The 22,426-nt window shown below is 36.9% G+C and overlaps 1 protein-coding gene across 2 annotated transcripts in view; it reads right to left on the reverse strand.

Moving 5' to 3' along the window:
* The window catches only part of ZNF385B (zinc finger protein 385B), a 406,146-nt gene that overhangs the window by 333,523 nt on the left and 50,197 nt on the right, over positions 1-22,426 (reverse strand). The window contains exon 1 of one of the 2 annotated variants that reach the window (XM_045034079.1): positions 4,249-4,349. The exons of the other annotated variant lie outside the window; for it this stretch is intronic. The gene's annotated coding sequence lies outside the window, so the exon portion shown is untranslated. Of the gene's footprint in view, positions 1-4,248; positions 4,350-22,426 lie in introns of those variants that run through there. 2 annotated transcript variants of the gene reach the window in all.

The raw sequence follows: 22,426 nt of genomic DNA on the forward strand, positions 1-22,426 counted from the left end.
TGACAGGCAAGAGGGGGCAATGTATGATAGGTTCCAACTACCTGGGCTAGACTGGATTTGTTGGTTTGAATTCTTGGAACACTATGTTTACATCAACAACCAAAATTTATGTGGTATTCTACCACAAAGAAAAATTAAGATAGAACTTTAAGCATTTTGAAAGACAGCACCTTTCTATCACAAATGTCCGTTCAAAACAAGCATTGAAGCATCTATCAACCTCTTCCCTTCTTTTTCTCTCCTCTCGCCTCAAAGACCCAGATGAGGAATGTAAAGTATACTAAAATAGTAAACACATTCATAGCATATTAGAGTAATTTTAAAAGTACTCATGCCAAACACACAACAATGCTTGGCTATTTGGGGAGTGGAGGGGAAGAAATGGGAATAAAGGGAAATAAATAAACACAAGAAAGGAGCCTCTCACAAACCAGCGATGAGTGTTAACATGCTAGGACTTGAGGAGAGAAATTAACTCAACTCTATACATTTAAGATTAGAAAAAAAGATTAAAAAACAATTTTTGTTCTGAAATCACTCTGTGAGGATGAATAATGAGGTATTATGTCCCATGACAACAGTCTCATAAAAGATTCTCGAGTAGCTCCAAGAGGAGCATTCAAGAGCTTAGTCCAGTTATGAGGAGAGAAGGAAAGAAAATTCCCTGTGTAAGGTTGTTAACTCTGGATCTAAGCTTGTCCCATTCTTCCATGAACTGGACAAAACTGAAGAGACAAGATTTGCTTTGCAAGAATTCCCCTTTTCCTTTCTCAGAAATTGCTTTTGTAGGTCTCCTATGCTTCGTTCTGAACCTATCTCTGAATTATCTCACATTAAGTTCCTATTGACTGATACAGACCTCTTTGTCAGAAAGTAATGAACCTCTAACGCAGCTGTGTTTAACAGAGGACACACATCAAAAACACCCAGCGTGCTTTTACCACAATTCCTATGTCCCAGCTGTACCTCTGTAGACACTGATTCAGTAGATTTGCATTTATGTAAGTGGTAGAATGGAAAAGAAGGAAGTAAAGCGTTTCTTAAAATGCTACTTATGTGTTCAGCTGGTCCTGAGCATTTATCCAAGGATATATCTCCACTTCCTAATCCCACCACATCAGCTCTAAAGACTTCTAAGCCATTTGCCTACACAGCACAGGATACCAGTATTACTCCCACGGTACCACTCACCTGTTTCTCAACCTAACAAATGCTCCCAGCATCAGGTGGAAGAGACTGGCACCTCTGTCAGTCACTCAATAATTGAGGGACCTTAAGAAACCACCCATCTACCTGTGCATCAAATTCTTCTTCTAAAAAGAGAGGAGAATAAACTGGGTAACCTCTAAAATTCCTCCCCACTCTAAAATTCCAGAAGTTTATACGGCTTCCTTTTTGTCTGCTATTTACTTGCTTTTCTTACAGGGGGAAATTATAATGTCTAACTTCATTTCTCAGCAAAATTTTATTGCCTTGAGAAAATGATCTGCTCTGATCCTTCTGATCTATAGTTCACCCTTCACGGAGAACCCAACAAGTGCTGCTGTCAGTTCCGGGTTTGCATAGAGAATATTCCCTCTCATCTCATTTGGTGATTGAGTGGGAGGCAGCAGGCAATATTTCAAAATGCAAACTGACATTTAATTATACAAAAATCTCCTTCCATGATCACTTCTCTTGCCAGGCTGATTCTGATCTACTTGAACATTTTTTTTCTTTTTTGTTGACTCCTGGTTTTCCAGTTCCTATTGAAAACAATCAGAAATGGGCCTCAAACACTAGATTTATAGACTGTTTCTTCTATGTAATGTAATCTTAAGGTGACACTGTCATTTGCAAAATGATATCTCTTTCTGAGACTCATCTGAACTACTGACATCCACACTGACATTCTCAAGATGTGGGTATTTCCCATCTATATTAAAAACACAGTATTTAAAAAAATTCACTTAAAAGCTTAAGTGGCGATTCTGGGGGAAAAAAAAAAAGGACGGAATGGAAACGGACCATTCTGTCTTAGCTAATTAAACACTGAAATGATTCAAGGCATGGAAATATGCCAGAGCCAGGACTATGGTGAGGCAAGTGAGGCATTTGCCACAGATGTGTAATTTAAGGGGGCACCAAAAATCTCAATAATTAAGATAAAGAATAAATTAATGCAATATTTTAGAGCAGTAACAGTGCCATGGTAGGCCATAGTGGAACCTGACACAAAATGAAAAAGAAATTTTAATATTGATCTTATCCTTATTTAAAATTTTGATATTTTGTTCAGAGTAGATTTAATTGACTTTGATATTTTTTGAAATATTAAAATAAAATATTATTTATATTAACTACTAAATTTGGGGCATCCCTTTAAAGCCTTAAGTCTGTACCCAAAGCAAGTGCTTTCTTCACTTCACATTAGTCCCAGCCCTGGATTACCTTCTGTTATAAGCCACACACGAATGTTAATGCATCTTGTTCTGCATAAACAGGAACCCCTACAATAACTCTAATGATTTCTATTACAGCTACCATTTGTGTGTGTGTCTTTTCTAAGTGATTGATACCATTTTAATAATTTATTCTAAGCAGTGACTGGAGAAGTAGGCAATTTTCTTTTTACATCAAAGAAAAATGAAACTCTGAAAAGTGAAAATAACCTGACAAGGGACATACTTCAAGCACACTGTATTGTTAAATGAGATCAAGGGGGGAAAAAGAGACAGAGAGAGGGAGAGAATGAGAAGAGGGAAAGAAAAAGAAGAAAAGAGGAGGATAAATACATATCACAGGGATTTTCAAACTCAAAGTGCATAGACTCATCCAGGAAATTTGCTTAAAATGTAGATTCTCAGGCTGACCCATATAAATTTGAATTAAATAAGGCCTAGGGTAACTCTGAGAATCTGCATTTTAAGTGATTCTGATGCAGGTGTTCAAGGGACCACACACTGAGAAACACTGATGAGAGGCACCCATTCTGGCAGAAACTGGGTGTATCTGAATGTATCTGAAACACATTTTCTCATAATCTCTTCAATAACCTTCAAGGTAAGAATTAATGCCCCTTTCTTTACATATGAGAAGAAAAAGTCCAAGATGATAAGAAAATTGCAAACACGTTGAGCGAGTGGGAAAAAATCAAAATTTAACCCAGATCTACCTCCAAATTCAGGCTTTTCCACTGTACTCTATGACCTGCATGAGAAAGGCAAGGGATGCATCTGTTAGGTGAGTGGTACCTTGTATCAGGGACACCAGATCACAGAAAGGAATCTAAATGAGCCATGGCAGGCAGCTGGGACAAAGGTCAGTGGTGTGCACAGGTGAAAGGAAAGGGTAACGGAAATGGAGTAGAAGTGAGGCAGAACAATTCAGGAAGTGGAAAGAAAGTAATGTTTTGCACATGCAATGATTGTATTTTGCAGTTTAAAATTCAAAATGAGAAGTGTAACCATTATGTCAATGTTAGCTATTATATGAGCAAATGACATAATACATTTATAGATATGACAATAATATAATTTGATGAGGGAAGAACAAAATCTTGGATTGAGCCCGTTTTCTAGTTTGAGTCTACATCGCTGGATTTATCCCCATTCTGCCTTTCTGTGCCTTCTGTCTCTAATCCTGAACTCAAGCTGTTCTTACTGGGCCAGTCTAACATTTTTATATTTTTAAGCCAGAACTTACTTCAAATCCAACTCCCCTGGTGAAATTGCTCTGGTTAACTCCATATTATCCCATATTTGACACCTTACCATGATGTCAACCCAATCTTCACTTCTGTTTACTCTTCTGTGTATAGTGTACGTATTATTTATATATCCTGTGTTGTTTGGCTTAATAATGTATCTATGTCATTGCTAGATTTGTAAACAGATTTTCAGTTTCTGGAGGTGTCTGAATATCCTAAAACTTAAATACTGAAACTCTTATCATCTGAAAAATGCTCCATGATAAAGGTCAGTGAGCACTTACGGAAGAGAATAAAAATAAAATAGTTACAATTTTGTAAGGCAATAGGTCTGAAATGCTATCACTCACTTACCATTGAGGTGAGTTTTCTCCCCCCAAAATACATGTACAGACTTCTAATATTTAACAATAATTATTAAATTATTATTATTAATTTCTCTAGATCTTGTTGGGAGTAGGGGTAGGGGAAAGAAGTGTAAGATATGGTCTTGAGAAATTTAAAATCTTATTGAGGAAATAAAAACCAATGTCCCTGATATAGGCCAAGTTGCACTGAACCTGCAATCAGAATGAGGGATCAATAGGACCTCAAGAGTCATCTTGGATGAGATGGCAACACTTCTGGGCAGAATCCGATTGTAAAGGGGAGGAAGCTGGACCTAAAACAGAGAGAGAAGTGAGAGTTGAAGATACACGCAGGGGTGTCATCAGCCCCAACAGAACTTGGTCATAATGACATGTAATGGGGAGACTATGTGTGGAGGGAGGTTTAAAATGAGAGACTAAGGGGGAGGGATGCCTGGGTGGATCAGTTGATTAAGTGTCTGACTTGAGCCTGGGTTATATCTCACAGTCTGTGAGTTCAAGCCCCACATGGGGGTCTGTGCTGACAGCTCAGAGCCTGGAGCCTGCATTAGATTCTATGTTTCCCTTTCTCTCTACCCCTCCCCTACTCTCACTTTCTCGCTCTCTTTCTCTCAAAAATAAATAAACATTAAAGAAAATGAGAGAGTAAGGAATAAGAGAATAGTTATAAATCTTACATCCAAAGAGTCTGGCTAACAAAGGAAGAGGATATTTAGGACAATCGCAAATGTTTTCTAGAGAGAAGATACTTTGAAGATACAACACAAAAAGGCAACAATGTAAGAGAGGGGCTCCAATGTCAGTGAATCCCAGAAGAAGGATTTAGGGGCAGGGTGTAGAATATAGTGGCCAGGGAAGCTTCAGAGGGAAGAAAAAGCCTTAGAAGGAAGATATGGATCCAGAGAACTGCTGGGGGAAGTGGGAGGCAAAGAGGGAACCCACCCCAGTTGGTTTCCATCAATTTCACCATGTGGGAGGTGAGATCAGCTCCTGAAGGCAAAAGGGAAGTGGGGGAAGTGGTTAACTGTGGTGGTGAGTTTCACAGGGTGTCAGTGCCATCTTCATCATCTATGGTGACACTACGCTATGTGTTAAATCTTATATAAATTATTCTTATATTGTGTGGCTATAAATTTCATACAAAGAGATAGCTACAGCTTCTCCCTCAAGATCATAAAGTGTAAATAATATAAAGTCTAGATGTATTGCAAGGTCTAGAAGAAAAATCCCCATTTTCATTCTTTCACATTTTTTATATTCTCTGAGTCAGTCAACTTTTTTTTTTAAAAATGCTAATTTGTGTTGTTATTACACAATATTTCAAAATTAAAAAAAAACAGTGGTTAGTGACTTGGCTTGGCAGAGTTTAATCAGTGACACACAAATTTTATAAATTTTATCAGAGAGGTAACATCAACTTCTTGATAAAAGTAACCATATTTTGAAGTATAAAGTAATCCCTAGTTTAACTGAGAATCTCTATGACCTTCCATATATTGGGAAGCTGTTCAACAACTACATAGTAAGAAGCATGTCTGGGTATAATAATTTTTAGATTTAAACTAAAAACTGGACTGCTATAGACCATGCTGATTTATTTCTCTCTTTCCTCCATGAGATAGAAACTATGAAGTTATTAGTTATTCTTGCTGGGGGTATAGGAAAATCCACCCATGGAAAAGGGGAGAAGTAACTAATTTTAAGTTTGAAGAACACATACTCATTCCAATCTTGGGGAAATTTGAAGCCAATATCTAATAATCACTGGCTAACTAGGAATTGGCATTTCTAATGTTTTTAACCTTCCTTAAAGGGCTGTTTTATTATGTTTTATATGTATTATTAATTTCATAAACAGTGTCCAAGTTGCCTCCATTTCAGTGAAGTGGGAGATAAAAGATGACTGGTTCAATCAGCCTTCCCAAATCCCTACAGTTTTGTGTGTTTAGAGTCAGTCATCAAACGTCTGGAAGCACATATTGCAGTCAACCTCCTGGGCTGCTACTTTAGCAATAAAGCTTCAGTTATCACAAATTATAATTGCTTCAAGAAACGGAGTGGGTCATTTACAAATGATTTTACTGACTTGAGGTTTTTAATTTACTTGCCTGAAGATTACTTAAGCAAATGTTCTAAAAGATTTTATAAGCTCCCCTGGATCTTACAGGAGGATGTTATCCTCCTGGGTGTGGGGGGGAGGGTGTGGGGTGGAGAACATCAGAGTTCATCCAAGGGTTGTTTTCATTTCTTAGTACCGAAAGCACCAATTCTTATTTGCCTGTCGTGAGTTCTCCCCTCCTTTGTACATATGCATGATAAGGAGACTGGCTCACTTTAGAAGACACCATCCTTCCTCTTCCTACCAGCAGCACACCATGCAAATACACTACACCCAGGAAAACCTCCTTGGAACAATTGATTAAGAAGAATATTATAACAAAACTGCTCCCCTCCCCCCATCTTGTGGGGATGCGGAACAGCTTGCCTCATTAAAGATTCAGAGTGGCTAGTACTGCCTTGGACCAGGCTGACGAGTTTTGGAGTCTCTATTTAGTCAACATGCAAATTATAATCTCCCTCAAAAGGCTTGAATTTGGGCAAAGAATGCTGATCAAGAAAATGGAAAAGTATATATATACCAGCAGACTCTGTCACTCAAAATCTCTGCTCCTGTTAACTGTTCAGACTGAAGAGAGTACGGGAGCATGCCAGCAATAAAAGCCAAATAGAATGCCTGCCTCTGTCCTCTGCTAGCTCTGTCTTGCTTTAAGATATTTAATCTCTCAGCATGATCTGAAAAGTGAAGACAGTAGAATTTCTTTATAAAATTCTAGCAAATTTGAAGATAACACCTGTAAAGTGACTAGAACAACTGTCTGGCACATAACTTAATATGTAACAAATGTTAACTGCATCTCATTAGGAATGTACTTTGGGGAATGGGTGAAAAACCTAACCTGAAGCCTTTCTTACTATAGTAATTGTTTCACATAAATGACTACTTTCCTCCATAATATGATCTCTGAGATTGATCTGAAGTGAAAGTTCCTTTTTTTGTTATGAAACATTTAAAGCATAAACAAAATAGAATAGTATATAGCTCGTCCCGGGTTTGATACCTGCCATCTTGTGTCTCAGCTGTACTCACTGCTACTTCTCCTTCGCCTCAGATCAGTTAAGCAAATCCCAGAAATAATATCATTTCATCTGTAAATATTTCAGTATGTCTCTCACAAATGAGGACCAAAAAATTCCCACATAACCACAATACTGGTACCACACTTTTAGAGTTAATAATAATTCCTTAATATCATCACATATCTAGTCAGTGTTCAAATTTCCTCCACTGTTGTATGCATGGTTTTCCTTTCCCTAACAATTTATTGAATTAGGATCTGAATAAGATCCATACGCTGTAATTGGTTGATATGTCTTTCAAGACTATTTTAGTCTAGGGGTGCCTGCGTGGCTCAGTCATTTGAGCATTGACTCCTAACATCAGCTCAGGTCATAATCTCACAGTCATTGGAACAAGCCCCATGCCAGGCTCCACACTAAGCATGGAGTCTGCTTGGGATTCTCTCTGTCCCTCTCTCTCTGTCCTGTCCTGCAAACACATGCTCTCCATCTCTCTCAAAATAAGCAAACATTTTTTTAAAAGACTATTTTAGTCTATAATTCCCCTTTCTTTTTTTTTTCTTTTTGCAATGGATTTGTTGAGAAAACCAGGTTGTTTATGCTTTAGAGGTGTCCTCATGCATCTCTGTGTCTTTCAATGCATTCTTCTGGTTTTCTTTTCTTTAAGTTTATTTATTTAGTTTTTGGGTTTTTTTCAACATATGAAGTTTATTGTCAAATTGGTTTCCATACAACACCCAGTGCTCATCCCAAAAGGTGCCCTCCTCAATACCCATCACCCACCCCCCATCAACCCTCAGTTTGTTCTCAGTTTTTAAGAGTCTCTTATGCTTTGGCTCTCTCCCACTCTAACCTCTTTTTTTTTTTTCCTTCCCCTCCCCCATGGGTTTCTGTTAAGTTTCTCAGGATCCACATAAGAGTGAAAACATATGGTATCTGTCTTTCTCTGTATGGCTTATTTCACTTAGCATCACACTCTCCAGTTCCATCCACGTTGCTACAAAGTATTTATTTAGTTTTGTAGAGAGACAGAGACAGTGTGAGCAGGGAGGGGCAGAGAGACAAGGAGAAAAACTCTGACGGAGCCTCCCCGTTGCCAGCACAGAGCCAGAAGCAGGACTTGAACTCATGAAACTATGTGATCATAATCTGAGCTGAAACCAAGGGTCAGATGCTCAACTGACTAAGCCACCCAGGTACCCCTGGTTTTCTTTTCCTCTGAAAACTGGGAATCATCTACGTAGAGGCCTGACCAAATAGAGTTCGACTCTTCGACACAAGTAATTCACAGGTGATACTGTGGACCTCCATTAAGAAGCACCTGATGCTTCTTGTCTCACTTTTTGTGACATCGGCAGCTGCTCGGTGGGCATTACCTGAATCCATTGCTGCAAAGTAGAAATGTTCTATCATTCATTCTTCATTTATCAGCTAGTAGAGTCCCACAAAAAGAAAACTCTCTCATCAAGCCTTGATTATCAATTCCTGATTTCCTGAAAAGGCAGGAAAATTGCTGCATTTCTTTGCTTTGTTTCCAAAACACTGAGTTTGTCTGCTAGCATTCTACACAGGTAGCCACTGAGGGGCCTTTTCTTTTAAAGTATCATTATAAACTGGTGTATTTAACATATCTGGTATGTTCCAATCTATTATTGATATTATTCTAATGATGATTAAATTATTCTATTTTTGCTTAATAAGAGCTTATTCAAGTTGACTCCTAACTCCTTTTGATGAAAACCTAATAGTCTTTATAGCTTTCTTGCTTTCCACCTAATCTTTTATTTCCTGTCCAAGACTTAGGTTGGAGAATCAACTATTTCTCCAAGGGCCCTAGTTCCTTTCAGGAAGAAATGACACTTAGGTATCACAGTCTGGTGGCTTGGGCTGCTCATTGTTATGCAATTAATCATTGCTTCAAAGCCTTTTCAGTGAACAGAGGGAGTAAATACTAAAAAAAAAAAAAAAAAAAAAAAAAAACCCACGCATCACAGGTTCTTACTGATATTGTCATTCAAAGTCAATAGTACAAGGTTTCTATTAACCCACTCATCTTCACTGATCTTCATCGTCATCTTCTTCCTTCAATGTCCAAATTCCACTTTTCAAGGACCCCAACATAATAACTCATCTGTTTTATCTCACAGTACTAGTCTCAGGATTGTAATATAATTACTACCCCCAACAATACACTAGAGAGTAAATAATTTAAATTCTCCTTGCATTTCTTTTGTTCTCAGGGTATATATCCCTAGGTTTGTATACTCAAATTACTGCGGTTTTAAGTTTTAAGAAGTTCTTTTCTATGTGGGTTATGCCACCAATTTGCTACACAGGTTACTTGTTTCACTTTGCTTTTGACTTTTAGGGTTTGCTTTTTACACTTAATTTTGTTTTATAATTATTACATTGGATATTCACATTGTTCCAAAATCATATCCACACACACACACACACACACACACACACACACACACACACAAAAGGTATATTCAGGAAATTCTAGCTTATCTACCTGTCCCTACCTTCCCCTATAAGACTCATATCTTATATTTAATCGTTTATCCATTCTACTTTTAATATAAGTAAATACATCTCCTTTTTTTCCCCTTTTATTAACTATGCCTCATGCCCAACATGGAACCCAATGTGGGGCCTGAACTCATGACCCTGAGATCAAGACCTGAGCTGAGATCAAGAGTCAGCTGCTTAATCAACTGAGCCACCCAGGTACCCCAAATATATCTCCATCTCATAAAATAATGGTAATATCCTGTATATACATTTATCCATCTTCTTTATTTCACTCAGTGGTTCCTGCATCATATAACTTTCCTCAGTCATCATATTGGAACAATTGCTTATGCTGGCTAAGATAATATAATGATTATCAAATATTACTATCACACATGTGAGATTCAGCAGTAGTATAATGAAATAGGCATCCTGTCTCATCTTTAAAGACTCAGTAATGATTAGTTTTAAAAGCATACCTTTTGACTCCCTTTGCCCATGTGACTTACCTTCCAGCATCAAAAGGTACAAACTTCCAGTTACAAAATAAATAGGTCATAGGGATGTAATATATAGCATGGTTACTGAAGTTAATAACACTGCATTGCGTATTTTAAATCTCTAAGAGACCAAATCTTAAATCACAAAACAAATTCACTATGTATTGTGATGGATGGACACCAGATTTATTGTGATGATCATTTTACACTATATACAAATATCGAGTCATTATGTTGAAAACCTGAAACTAATATGTTATATGTCAATTTTTCAGTGATACCTCAATTTTAAAAAAGCTCATTTGACGTGTCAGTATTAAAAGGGAACACTCATAAAATTACTTCTCCCAAAAGGTGGCTGTTTCTGTTAGTCAGTGTTGCACTCCTTTACATGAATACCTAGAGAAAATTGGTATATTAATTCTCTTCTCCTCCTTTAGGCATTTGTAAGAACAAATAGTCTATAGATTAAAATCTTGAAATATTTGTAAAAAGCCCTAGAATGCATGCAAGTTATTTTTTCTTTTTGCCATTTCTTATATGTAGAAATTTTATAATGGAAAACATTGGAGTCAGAAGGACTGAATAGAAATCTTAGCTGATCTGCTAACTAGGTGGATGAATTTAGGTAAAACATTTTACCTCTTAGAACTTCAATTTTCTCATCAGTCAAGTGCAGATAATACTACCAATACCAGAATGTTGCTATGAGAAAGAAACAATTATTTGAATGCAACATATAAACCCCATAGCACTCTGCAAATTTAAAGCACAATAAACAGGGAATAAAACGGCTGGTTTGATAAAAAGCCAATCCTAAAGCTTTAACTTGTTTGTTTAAAATGATAGCAACATTTGACTGTGAATGAGAGCTTTAGAATCATCCAAGCTGCAGTCTGGAAACTGACTTTTTGCCTGAACAGAACTCAGTTATAAATATCTGTCTTTGGGTTTGACATTCAATTCTGAGGTGAATCGAACATGCTTCAGAATTTTAATCTGACATCGAAGAGCTAAAACTCTGAAAGTAGATAAAACATTTTGGAAAAAAAAAAAGCAACCTGTTAATCTCAAGTGACTTTTAATTCCAATTCTGATTATTCAATATAGTAACATATCTTCAGATAGAAACTCATTTCTGAAAATTCATCTTCAAAGCTTTTATATAATCTAAGTTGGAGAGGAAATGGACCTATATTTTATGTTGAGGGAAAATAAAATACTAACATTAATCATTTTTTCCCTTAAAACTTTTTAGACATAAACCTCATTAAAGAAAGAATATTATACTACATAACTTTTTGAATGTGATTTAGCAAATGATAAAGCAACAGGAATAACTAAGAGACTTATGACACTGCATTAAAAATCAACTACGATCATATTGACCTTTTGGTCAATCACAAAGCATACCTCACCGAAAGTATTCATACTTGCCAATGAACTCTGAGCGTGGTTCTCTGCTTTTAAAACAAAATTAGCTTTGGGAAATGCACATTGAAGGGTTATACCTAAATTCATATGTAAAATTAAAAAAATATGCCATATGTACATTTTTTAGCTCAACATTGCAGGTGCATGTTATTGTCTTCTTTGCACTTAAACCCTGCACGCGCCAACCATTGTAAGTCTAAGCCACCAATGCAGTCATGAATAGCTCACTGGGGGAGGGAGGGCATCAAACACATGCAAAAACATTGAGAATAGGTCACTGAGCCTCCACATATCCATCATCCAGATTTAACAATATCAAGAACTTGCCACATTTACATCATCTTCCCTTTATTACTTTGAGAAGACTGTTAAGCAAATCTCGGACTTCAGGCACACTTCAGCCCACATCTCTAGAAGAATGGTCATTTTCTTACATAACTAATATGTAATTTCTACCACAACAAAATTGCCAATTGTTCCTTGATTTCATCTATTACCCAGTTCATAATAAAAATTTCCAAACTGCTTTGAAATAGTCATTTTAGAATTGGTATGTTCATATTAGGACCCAAATTCAGTCTACACATTACATTTGCTTATTATATCTCCCAAACCTGTTTTAATCCAGAAATGTGCCTCCTATATATTCTCCCATGCCACTGACATAAGAAACCCTCCCTTTCTTTTAAATACACATTCCTTAAGTGCCTATTTCTTGCTAGATACTTAAGCCTTTATTACCTAATTTGATCTCAAAATATCATCAGAAGTGATATAGCAGTCACAGGTACTTGTCTACCAAAATTTGGGTTTTCTCCCTCATGGTATGGAGCTTTGCTACGAAACAGCTGCCAACAGAGGCCTTCCCAAGGAGCAACCATCTAAGCCAGGTGGATCACTGTTGGTCTAAAGCATTTCCCAGGGAGAGATCCCCCCAGTAACTTCCCCTCACCTAGGAATCTGCTCCTTGCAAGGTAAGTTGTGGAGATATTTGTTCATAGACATATCCTTCCAAGACAAAGTTCTTAACCCCCTTCTCTGTGCTATGATGTTGTGATTCATTTCTGTTCTATCACTTCTTGCATTTAAATTGTAGTCCTATGGGGGTGTCTGGGTGGCTCAGTTTGTTAAGCGTCTAACCCTTAGTTTTGGCTCTGGTCACGATCTCCCGGTTTGTGGGATTGAGCCCCACATCAGGCGGGCTCCTTGCTGACAGTTCAGGGACTGCTTGGGACTCTCTCTCTCTCTCTCTCTCTCTCTCTCTGCCTCTCCCCTGCTTGCTTGCTCACTCCTCTCTCTCTCTCAAAATAAATAAATAAACTTTAAAAAATAAAAATAAATAAATTGCAGTCGTATCTATCTTTAACCCACTACACAGTAAATTCCAAAAGAAAATTATGCCTTATTCAACTTTGAATCTCCAGGGCTTACCACACTGCCTAACATATAACAATTTGTGGAATTAAAAAAAAAATGACTCAATTACACATCCCACTCCTAGAATATGTTTAAGTGGTAGGTTTATCATTTATTTGAAAGGAATTTTTCTAATGCATCCCCAACAAAATCACAGCACTATAGAAGAACTGAGACATGAAAAGTGTGATACATAAAATTATAGAATAGGAAGGGAACAAAGGGAAAAAGGTGGCTAGGGAAAGAGTCCAAGAGAAAATTTTATACTTTCAAGTAAGAAATGTCTCTGAAATACCAAAACACAAAGCAAAGCAAATCGTTGTCAATAAGAGGTCATGGATCCATAACTGTCTTTGCACAGGAACATCTCAGGCTGATTAGCAGTTAAGCCATTTTTCAGTATTACCAAGGTTGAGATAACACAATTCAGATCAATGTTTAACTATCTTTATTGTTGAGAAAGTCGAACCCAAATCCCTTACACTTCAGCTTAAGCACATTTCTTCTTTTCCATCATGAGAGGTGAGCAGCTGGCTGCCATGCTAAGCAGATCTCTTTATATACTCTGAGACCCTCCAAATATGCACTGTTTATTCCAGTCTTTAAATAATGCAGCTCTCTTCACACTCTTCCTTATGCATTCTGTTGGGAATGATCCTTTATGTAATTCATCATATTAAATCATCTATTTTGTTTCTACATTCCTTAACTTTACCTCTCCCCAAGCCCCTTCTGTTATGTCTCTAGTTCAATTTACTACATAAAATCCTTCCCTTCTCAAATTGGCATTCTGCTTTCTATGCCTTAACAGACAGATAATAATTTACTTTGCATTTCATTCCTTGTTCTGAAGTGCCTAATGATAAAATGAAAACAGTCTCAATCAGAATCATGAAACCAACCTTAAAGAGTTTCCATATGTCTTGGGAAGATTTGCCTTCCTGGAAATGTGTTGATGAATTTTTAGCACAAATTAAACCTCACAAAATCATTCCTCAAGTATTTCTGCAAGCATTTTGCCATCATGTCACCCTCTGATACTTTGGAATGGTAGAGCCAGTTTGAAGCTGAATGACATTGATTCAAAGAACCCTGCTTACAACTTACAAATCTGAGAAATGTTTCTGGGAGGTGAGGTAAGTGGCCCCAGGGAAAAAGGCCAGTTTGAGGGTTCACAGTACTATGCTGCTTATTAGAAGGTTTTTATTCTGCTTTCATTTACTGCTAACCAAAAGGTCTGAAAGATAAAACTACTGGTAAGATAGAGCTAAAATGAAAATGCCTTTTAAACCTTAGAAACCAATACTAAATGATAATACCAACAACACAATTGCTAAACCTTACTTTGTACTGACTATTGATATCGGTACTATTGTAAATACAGTACATGTATTAACTCATTCAATTTTTAGGATACTCCTGTAAGGGAGATGTTTATCATCATCCACACATTACATGTGAAGAAACAGGCTCACAGACTTTGAGTAACTTGCCTAAAGTCATGCATGATTTAGCTTGAATTTAAATTCAGGGCATCTGGCTCCAGAGTCCGTGTTATTAATCAAGACTTACACCATGAATGATTCAGAAGATTAATCTTTGTGACACAGGAAATATATCTGCTAAGGTAATACATATTTAGTAAATATGAACATTTCCAAAATTATGTTTCATCTTAACAAAAAATAGAAAAAATAATCAACATAGTATCAATGTGGTTTTAAGGTGTCTGTTCTTTCCATCCATGGCAACTGATAGAGAATATTTTTACTAGCACATGTATGTGTCTGATATTTTAATAAAGACCTCTCTAAATCTAAAAAAAAAATCTTAATGTAAACATCAGCTGTTTATATGAAATTATTTTATACTCAAATAATGTTTAGAAAATGCTTTGTCCTAACAAATGGAAGATTTCAGAGGTAGAAGCATAAATCTTATAAAATGAGCTTTATGAACTACATGATATTTTATATATTATCATCATTGGGTCCTAACCACTATATATATTCAAAGTCCCAATGGATAGAAAAATTGATCAGCAAATATCAACTTTCTAGCATTTACTAAGTGCAAGGCCCTGGGCTAGATCCTGTAAAAGAGGGATAGTTCTAATGTAAACAATGTCAATATCTATCTGCAAAAAATACCTAACCGAAGATGTAAAAGATCTGTATGCTGAAAACTATAGAAAACTTAAGAAATACATTGAAGAAGACACAAAGAAATGGAAAAACATTCCATGCTCATGGATGGGAAGAACAAATGTTGTTAAAATGTCAATACTACCCAAAGCAATCTACACGTTTGATGCAATCCCAATCCAAATTGCACCTTCTAGCTCTTCTCAGAGCTAGAACAAACAATCCCAAATTTGTATGGACCACAAAAGACCTGAATGGCCAAAGTAATGTTGAAGAAGGCATCACAATCCTGGACTTTAGCCTCCATTACAAAGTTGTAATCATCATGAGAGTATGATATTGGCACAAAAACAGACACATAGACCAATGGAATAGAATAGAGATTCCAGAATTGGACCCATAAATGTATGGCCAACCAACCTTTGACAAAGGAGGAAAGAGTATCCAATGGAAAAAAGCCTCTTTAGCAAATGGTGCTTGGAAAACTGGACAGCAACATGCAGACAAATGAAACTGGACCACTTTCTTGCACCATACACAAAAATAAACTCAAAATGGATGAAAGACCTAAATGTGAGATAGGAAACCATCAAAACCCTAGAGGAGAAAACAAGCAACAAACTCTTTGACATCAGCTTCAGTAACTTTTTACTCAACATGTCTCTAAAGGCAAGGGAAATAAAAGCAAAAATGAACTATTGGTACCTCATCAAGACTAAAAGCTTCTGCAATGCAATGGAAACAACCAACAAAACTAGAAGGCAACTGACAGAATGGGAGAAGATATTTGCAAATGACATATCAGATAAAGTGTTAGTATCCAAAATCCATAAAGAACTCACCAAACTCAACACCCAAAAACCAAATAATCCAGTGATGAAATGGGAAGAAGACATGAAGAGACACTTTTCCAAAGAAGACATCCAGATCGCCAAAAGACACATGAAAAGATGTTCAACGTCACTCATCATCAAGGAAATACAAATCAAAACCATGTTGAGATACCACCTCACACCTGTCAGAATGGCTAAAATGAACAATTCAGGAAACAACAGATGTTGGCAAGGATGTGGAGAAACAGGAACCTTCTTGCACTGTTGGTGGGAATGCAAACTGGTGCAGCCACTCTGGAAAAACAGTGTGGAGGTTCCTCAAAAAATTAAAAATAGAATTACCCTACAACCCAGCAATAGCACCACTAGGAATTTATCCAAAGGATACAGGAGTGCTGATTCATAGTGACACATTTACCCCGAAGTTTATAGCAGCACTACCAACAGTAGCCAAATTATGGAAAGATCCCAAATGTCCATCAACTGATAAATGGATAAAGAAGATGTGGTTTATATATAAAAGGAATACTACTTAGCAACAAGAAAGAATGATATTTTGCCATTTCCAACAATGTGGCTGGAACTGGAGGGTATTATGCTAAGTGAAATAAGTCAGGCAGAGAAAGACAGACACCATATGTTTTCACTCATATGTGGTATTTGAGAAATTCAACAGAAGACCACTGGAGAAGGGAAGGGGAAAAAACAGTTTCAAACAGAGAGGGAGGCAAACCATAAGAGACTCTTAAATACAGAGAACAAACTGAGGGTTCATGGTGGGGGGGGGGTGGAACGGGTTATGGGCATTGAGGAGGACACTTACATGTTGGGATGAGCACTGGGTGTTGTATGTTAAGCGATGAATCATGTGAATCTACTCCCAAAGCCAAGAGCACACTGTATACACTGTATGTTAGCTAACTTGATAATTATTATATTTAAAAATATAAACCAGTAACAGAGCATCTGATAAAAACTAAACATCTATGTTAGTTGCATTCTTCTGACTATAAGAACAGAGGTACACTCAGGTTATGGCACATAATAGGGGTTAGCTATAGGCTGTATTTAGAAATAAAAATATATATAGGTGTTTCCACAGACCGCATAGAAACCCAAGAACCATTCAGCTCAGGCTAGAAGAGACAAATGAATTCAAGATGGAAGGTCATTCGGGATTCAAAGAAGATCTAGCAATTGGGTTACCAACATGAGTCTGCCTGTCCCTATTCTGCTTATTGCCATCTCTGTTTTATGGTCATTCGGTCTCTGTCTGTTACCACTGGATTCCTTCTCTCTGTGTATTCCTTTAAAGAATTCCAGAGAGGGTATCTGATGCCCAAGTTTGTCACCATCACCTTTGTTAGGCTGAACTTTCGTATCAAGACTCCCTTTAGTATTACCAGAAGGTATACCTACAATGAGTGAACACCTCTTTGCTTGACCTAGACCTCCTGAAACCACATGGTCACTCTCAATATCTGAAGGACTCAATTCAACTGGTCCTAAAAAATCTAGTTACAAATACAGCAACTTGAATACCAGTGCAGTAACTCCAGTTTCTTACTTAGAGCCCACTTTCCTTAACATGATATACAATTTATGGGAGGCAGCATATAATATGACATAACATGTTTTTACAATCTGTAGAAGATAGATGGTGCACTGGTTGACAAGGTAGTCTCTAAAGGCATTACCTGTGTTCAAATTTAGCTCTGATGTTTACAAGGTATGACTACGTGCAAGCTATTTAACCTATTTACACCTGTTTCTTTGTCTAGAAACTTGAGACTACTAATGTAGTCCCTACTTCATAGGGTTGTTATGAGGATAAAATAAATAATTCATTCAAAAAGCCTCAAAATATGACTGGCCACAGTGAGCATTTGATGAACTTTAGCTATGATTTTTCTATTACTTCTCACACATCTTATCAATTTTATCCCTTATAACTCCCTAACACAAAACTTTTACCCAAGTATATTATGCTCTTTCATGTTTCTATTATTGCCCTCTTTCTGAATCTTCTTCTCAGAATTTTCTCTAATAAAAGTTTCCCCATCCTTCAAAGTTCAGCATAAATTTCCTTTCTTGAGTGATGCCCTCTCTGGTTCATAGTCTAGTTGGGGGCCTCCAGCAATTCCTCTGGCCCTATATGCTTATGCAACTCCTCACACTAAGGGTGAGCAATTCAGTGGCCCCCTCCCACCCCCACCCCCACCCCCCATTGAATCTGTGCTGACCTTGGGACTAGCTTGGACCACAGAAAGTGGTATAAGTACATTCTGGAACTCTCAAACCCAGACCTTTACTTCCTGCTCTTGGAACATAGCCACCATGCTATGAGAAGCCCATGCCACATTGAGATATTACATACAGGGGAACCAGGCACAATGGTTGACAGTCCTAGCTTAGTTCCCAGCTGATGCCAGTGCCAACACTCAACCATGTCAATGAGCCATCTTGAATGGTCCAGCCCAGTCAAGCCCTAGATAACTGCAGCCTTAGGCATCACCAAGTATCCAGCTGAGCTTAGTCAGCTCAGAGAAAATAAGAGATAATAAAATAATAGTATAGTGGCTTGAAATGATAATAAAATGATTTCAAGCCAGTATAATTCTGGTTGTTTTATTACAGCAATACCAAGACATCACTCATGAAACTCCTGGACAGAGTAGGCATTTCTTGGGCTAAGCTTTCATAATTCTATTCTGTAATTTAACAAATTGTACTGTAATTATTTATTTTTTAGGTCTGTCTCCTCTACTGAAAGTCTCAAGACTAGTAAATACGGACTTAAGGCAAAAAACTTTCAGAATAAGTTCCAAGAAAAGTTACAAAATTTACAAAGAACAAAGGTATAACAAATGAGAACAATTCAAAAGTCACCCCAGTCTATCATTTTGGCAATATCTAACCCTTAGAAGATTTGGAGTAAGTTCTAGAAGGGGTAAGACTTTATCATCCTAAAACAAGAAACTGAATATTAGAATTTCTATCTAGAAGTATATTTATATACCACCTTCTGATAACAGAGGGAGAAAATAAAAACAAATGAAACACAGAAAGTAGCCAAAGTTAGCTAAGATTATTTTGCTAGTTTATTTTTTAAGAAGAACAATGACAAGAGGGAACTTGTTTTGCTAGGCAGAAAGATTTTTTGGAGGCTGGGTAATAGAGGGATTTTAAATGTGGACTCTGGAGCCATGCTAACTGAGTTTTAAATTCAGTCTCATAGTCTGAGTTTGAATCATCTCTACACATTTGTGTAGCCAGGTACTTGACCTGTCTGTGCCTGTTTCCTTATTGATAAAATGGAGACACTGACAGTACCTACTGCATAGGGCATGGTTCAGGAGCCAGTGAGTCAATATATGTAAAGCACATAGAATGGTGCCTGACATTCAGGGAGACCTGCGAGATACTGCTGTTGCCCCTATCCTCTTCCTGCCCCCACCCTCCTCCTACTATCAGGAAGGCACAGTAATGATGATAGTATCATTTTAGATCATGGAGAGACAAAGTGGTCACTGGAACTAGACAGTAAATAGTGCTTGACAACCAGCTCTACAACTTATGCTGGAAACAAAAATAAATTCCAAAGAGAATTTTGCTTATAAATCACAAAAATTTTGTAACATTTAGAAGGAAAAAAAATAGAAGAGTGTCTTTAATAGCTTGGTTTGGGTGGGGCGGGAATCTTAAGTCAGATATAAAATGACAAACCATTAAGGAAATGGTTGTTAAACTTGACCACACTAAATTTTTAAAATTCTGTGCAAACTTATGCTGTAACAAAGTTAAAGGACAAGCCAAAGATTGCAAAAAAGAATTCTGTCAGGATTAGTGCCCAAAATATATATGAAACTCCTACTAAATAATAATAAATAACAAATAATGCAATACAAAATGGGCAAAATGATAAACAAGCTTGTGTGAGTGAAATGCATAATTCAATAAAACTCCACAATAACATACCCTTTAATTAAAAAAAAAAAAAAGATGTTACATACTTGGTAATTGGATCCTCATCCTCTGCGTGGGCCCTGAGCTAGTGTTATCTTCTGAATAGGAAGAGAAGAACGTGGGCGAATCAGGGAGATGGGGATGAGAAGGCCAGGGCTTCCAAGTTTCAGAATTTTTCCATCCCAACCTTTCCAGATTAGAGCCATTAACCTTTCAAAAATGTAAGGTACGTAGTTGAATCTTTTGAAACTCACTTATCATGTTTTGGTGATATGTTGCTGATGACAACATCATCATCTTAGTAAAGGCTGGACACAGCTCTAGGAGATTCTCACATACTCAAGAGCAATCCCATGAGGTAGGTGTGATTATTATCTCCATTTTGCCAATGAGCCACTAATTGGTGACAAGCCCAAGGTCACCCAGAAGACTCAGGAATCAAACCCAAGTTATCTGGCTCCAACATCCACACATTATTATCATATCTGGCTCCGAGCCACATGTCATTATTGTCTCTAAACATATGACATATGAAAAGACGTTCGGTGTTGTTAGTAATCAGGGAAATGCAAATTTGCTACATACCATTTCATAGGATATACAGAATGACAAAGAGTTAAAAGTGTGACAACAATGAACTCTATGAGGATGTGGAGCATGGCAATCTATGATGTTTAGAGGGCTTATAAGCTGGTGCAAATCCTTTCAGGGGCAATTGCTAGTATTTACTTCAATGGAAAATGTGTCTTCTCTATGCTGTGGCAGTTTCATTTCTACACATACACAGTAGAGAAAAGATTTGCCGAGGAGATTAGCAGAGAAAGGCTCATTTCAACCATATTTATAATAGTAAACACTATGTATATTTTATAATATGAAAATGTCCATAAGTGAAAAACCATATAAATTTGGAACAGACATAAGATGGAATGGTATTCAGCAGTTGATATGAATAAATTGGAATGGCTAGCTTCATAAAAGATAAATCCTCAACGATTGCATCATATTAAAAAAATAAGTTAAAAAATGATGCAGTTGGCTCCCATTTCTATAAAGTTAACATGAAAAAATATCATATTTTTCAATGATACATGAGTACAGAGTAAAGTACATAGTCATGAATGCAGATGATAAACAGTAAATTCCATGGTTGCCACAGAGAGAAAGGGATACGGCAAGACACAAAGGACTGTATCTGTAATGTAGTCCTGGCTTTAAAACTAAAAAAAAAAAAAAAAAAAAAAAAAACATAGCTAAGGCAAACATGTTGACATTTAATAAAACTGGGTGACAGGTGCATGGTGCTATGCTAGTTTGTATACTTGTCTCTACACTTAAAGTATCTCATAATAAAAATATAAAAACAAATAAAATATGGCATAACAGAGAATGTTTCAAAAATAAATAACAAAAGAGGTGATTTACATATATTTCATCAAAGTCCTTCTTTAAGAAATGCATTGCTTTAGAGGAGCATCTGTTGCTCTGAGTCTAGGTCCTTAACTTTGATGGGTCCTGCCTCCCTTTAGAGATTTAACAAAATAAACGTTTTCTACTACAGCAATAATATTACGGTTTTATACAGAACAACAATGTAAGAGGAATCCCAAAACACTATTGTGATTAACAGGATACTAAAATTAGTGACAAAATATTTATGAAAAAACCAGCCATATACTTGTCCTCACCTGGCAAAATATGCCACAGGACAGATAACAGCAGGCGAAATATGAAAAATATGTTTTCACCACCTTTTTATTGAGCTTTGGTAGTTGTGCTTTCATACAGAAAACATTCAGGGTTGATGATTTTGAATCAGGTTAATAATTATCAAGTTATGATTAATGCCTTTGAATTATCAAAAGGTAAAAAATCTCTGGGGTGCCTGGGTGGCTCAGTCGGCTAAGCGCCTGACTTCAGCTCAGGTCATGATCTCACGGTCGGTGGGTTCAAGCCCCATGTCAGGCTCTATGCTGACCTCTTAGAGGCTGGAGCCTGCTTAGGATTCTGTGTCTCCTTCTCTCTCTGCCCCTCCTGTGTCTCTCTGTCTCAAAAATAAATGTTAAAAAAATTTTTTTAATAAAAAAAAAGTAAAAAAGCTCAAGGGTGGAAAAACAAGTCATTCTGTGTCTATGAGTTCACTGGCCCATTACTCTGCATTCCCATCATCTAAATTCCAGGATAAGCACTGATTCAGTTACAAAGTCTAAGACTCAGGTATGGGGAAGACACATAACAGAAACTTTGTCTCAGGAAGAGAACCCAAGATTTCAGAAAAACTCTCTTTCCTATCATTGTATTTCTTGCCATTGAGGTATCCCCACTCCATTTGTAGTTTATTCAAATTGTATGTCTTTTTGTTCATGTGCGGACATAGTAACATCACACTTAACCAGAGTCATCTAAAGTGGCAGTCTGTATCATA

Source organism: Felis catus, chromosome C1 (assembly GCF_018350175.1).
Source record: "Felis catus isolate Fca126 chromosome C1, F.catus_Fca126_mat1.0, whole genome shotgun sequence".
NCBI lineage: Eukaryota > Metazoa > Chordata > Mammalia > Carnivora > Felidae > Felis > Felis catus.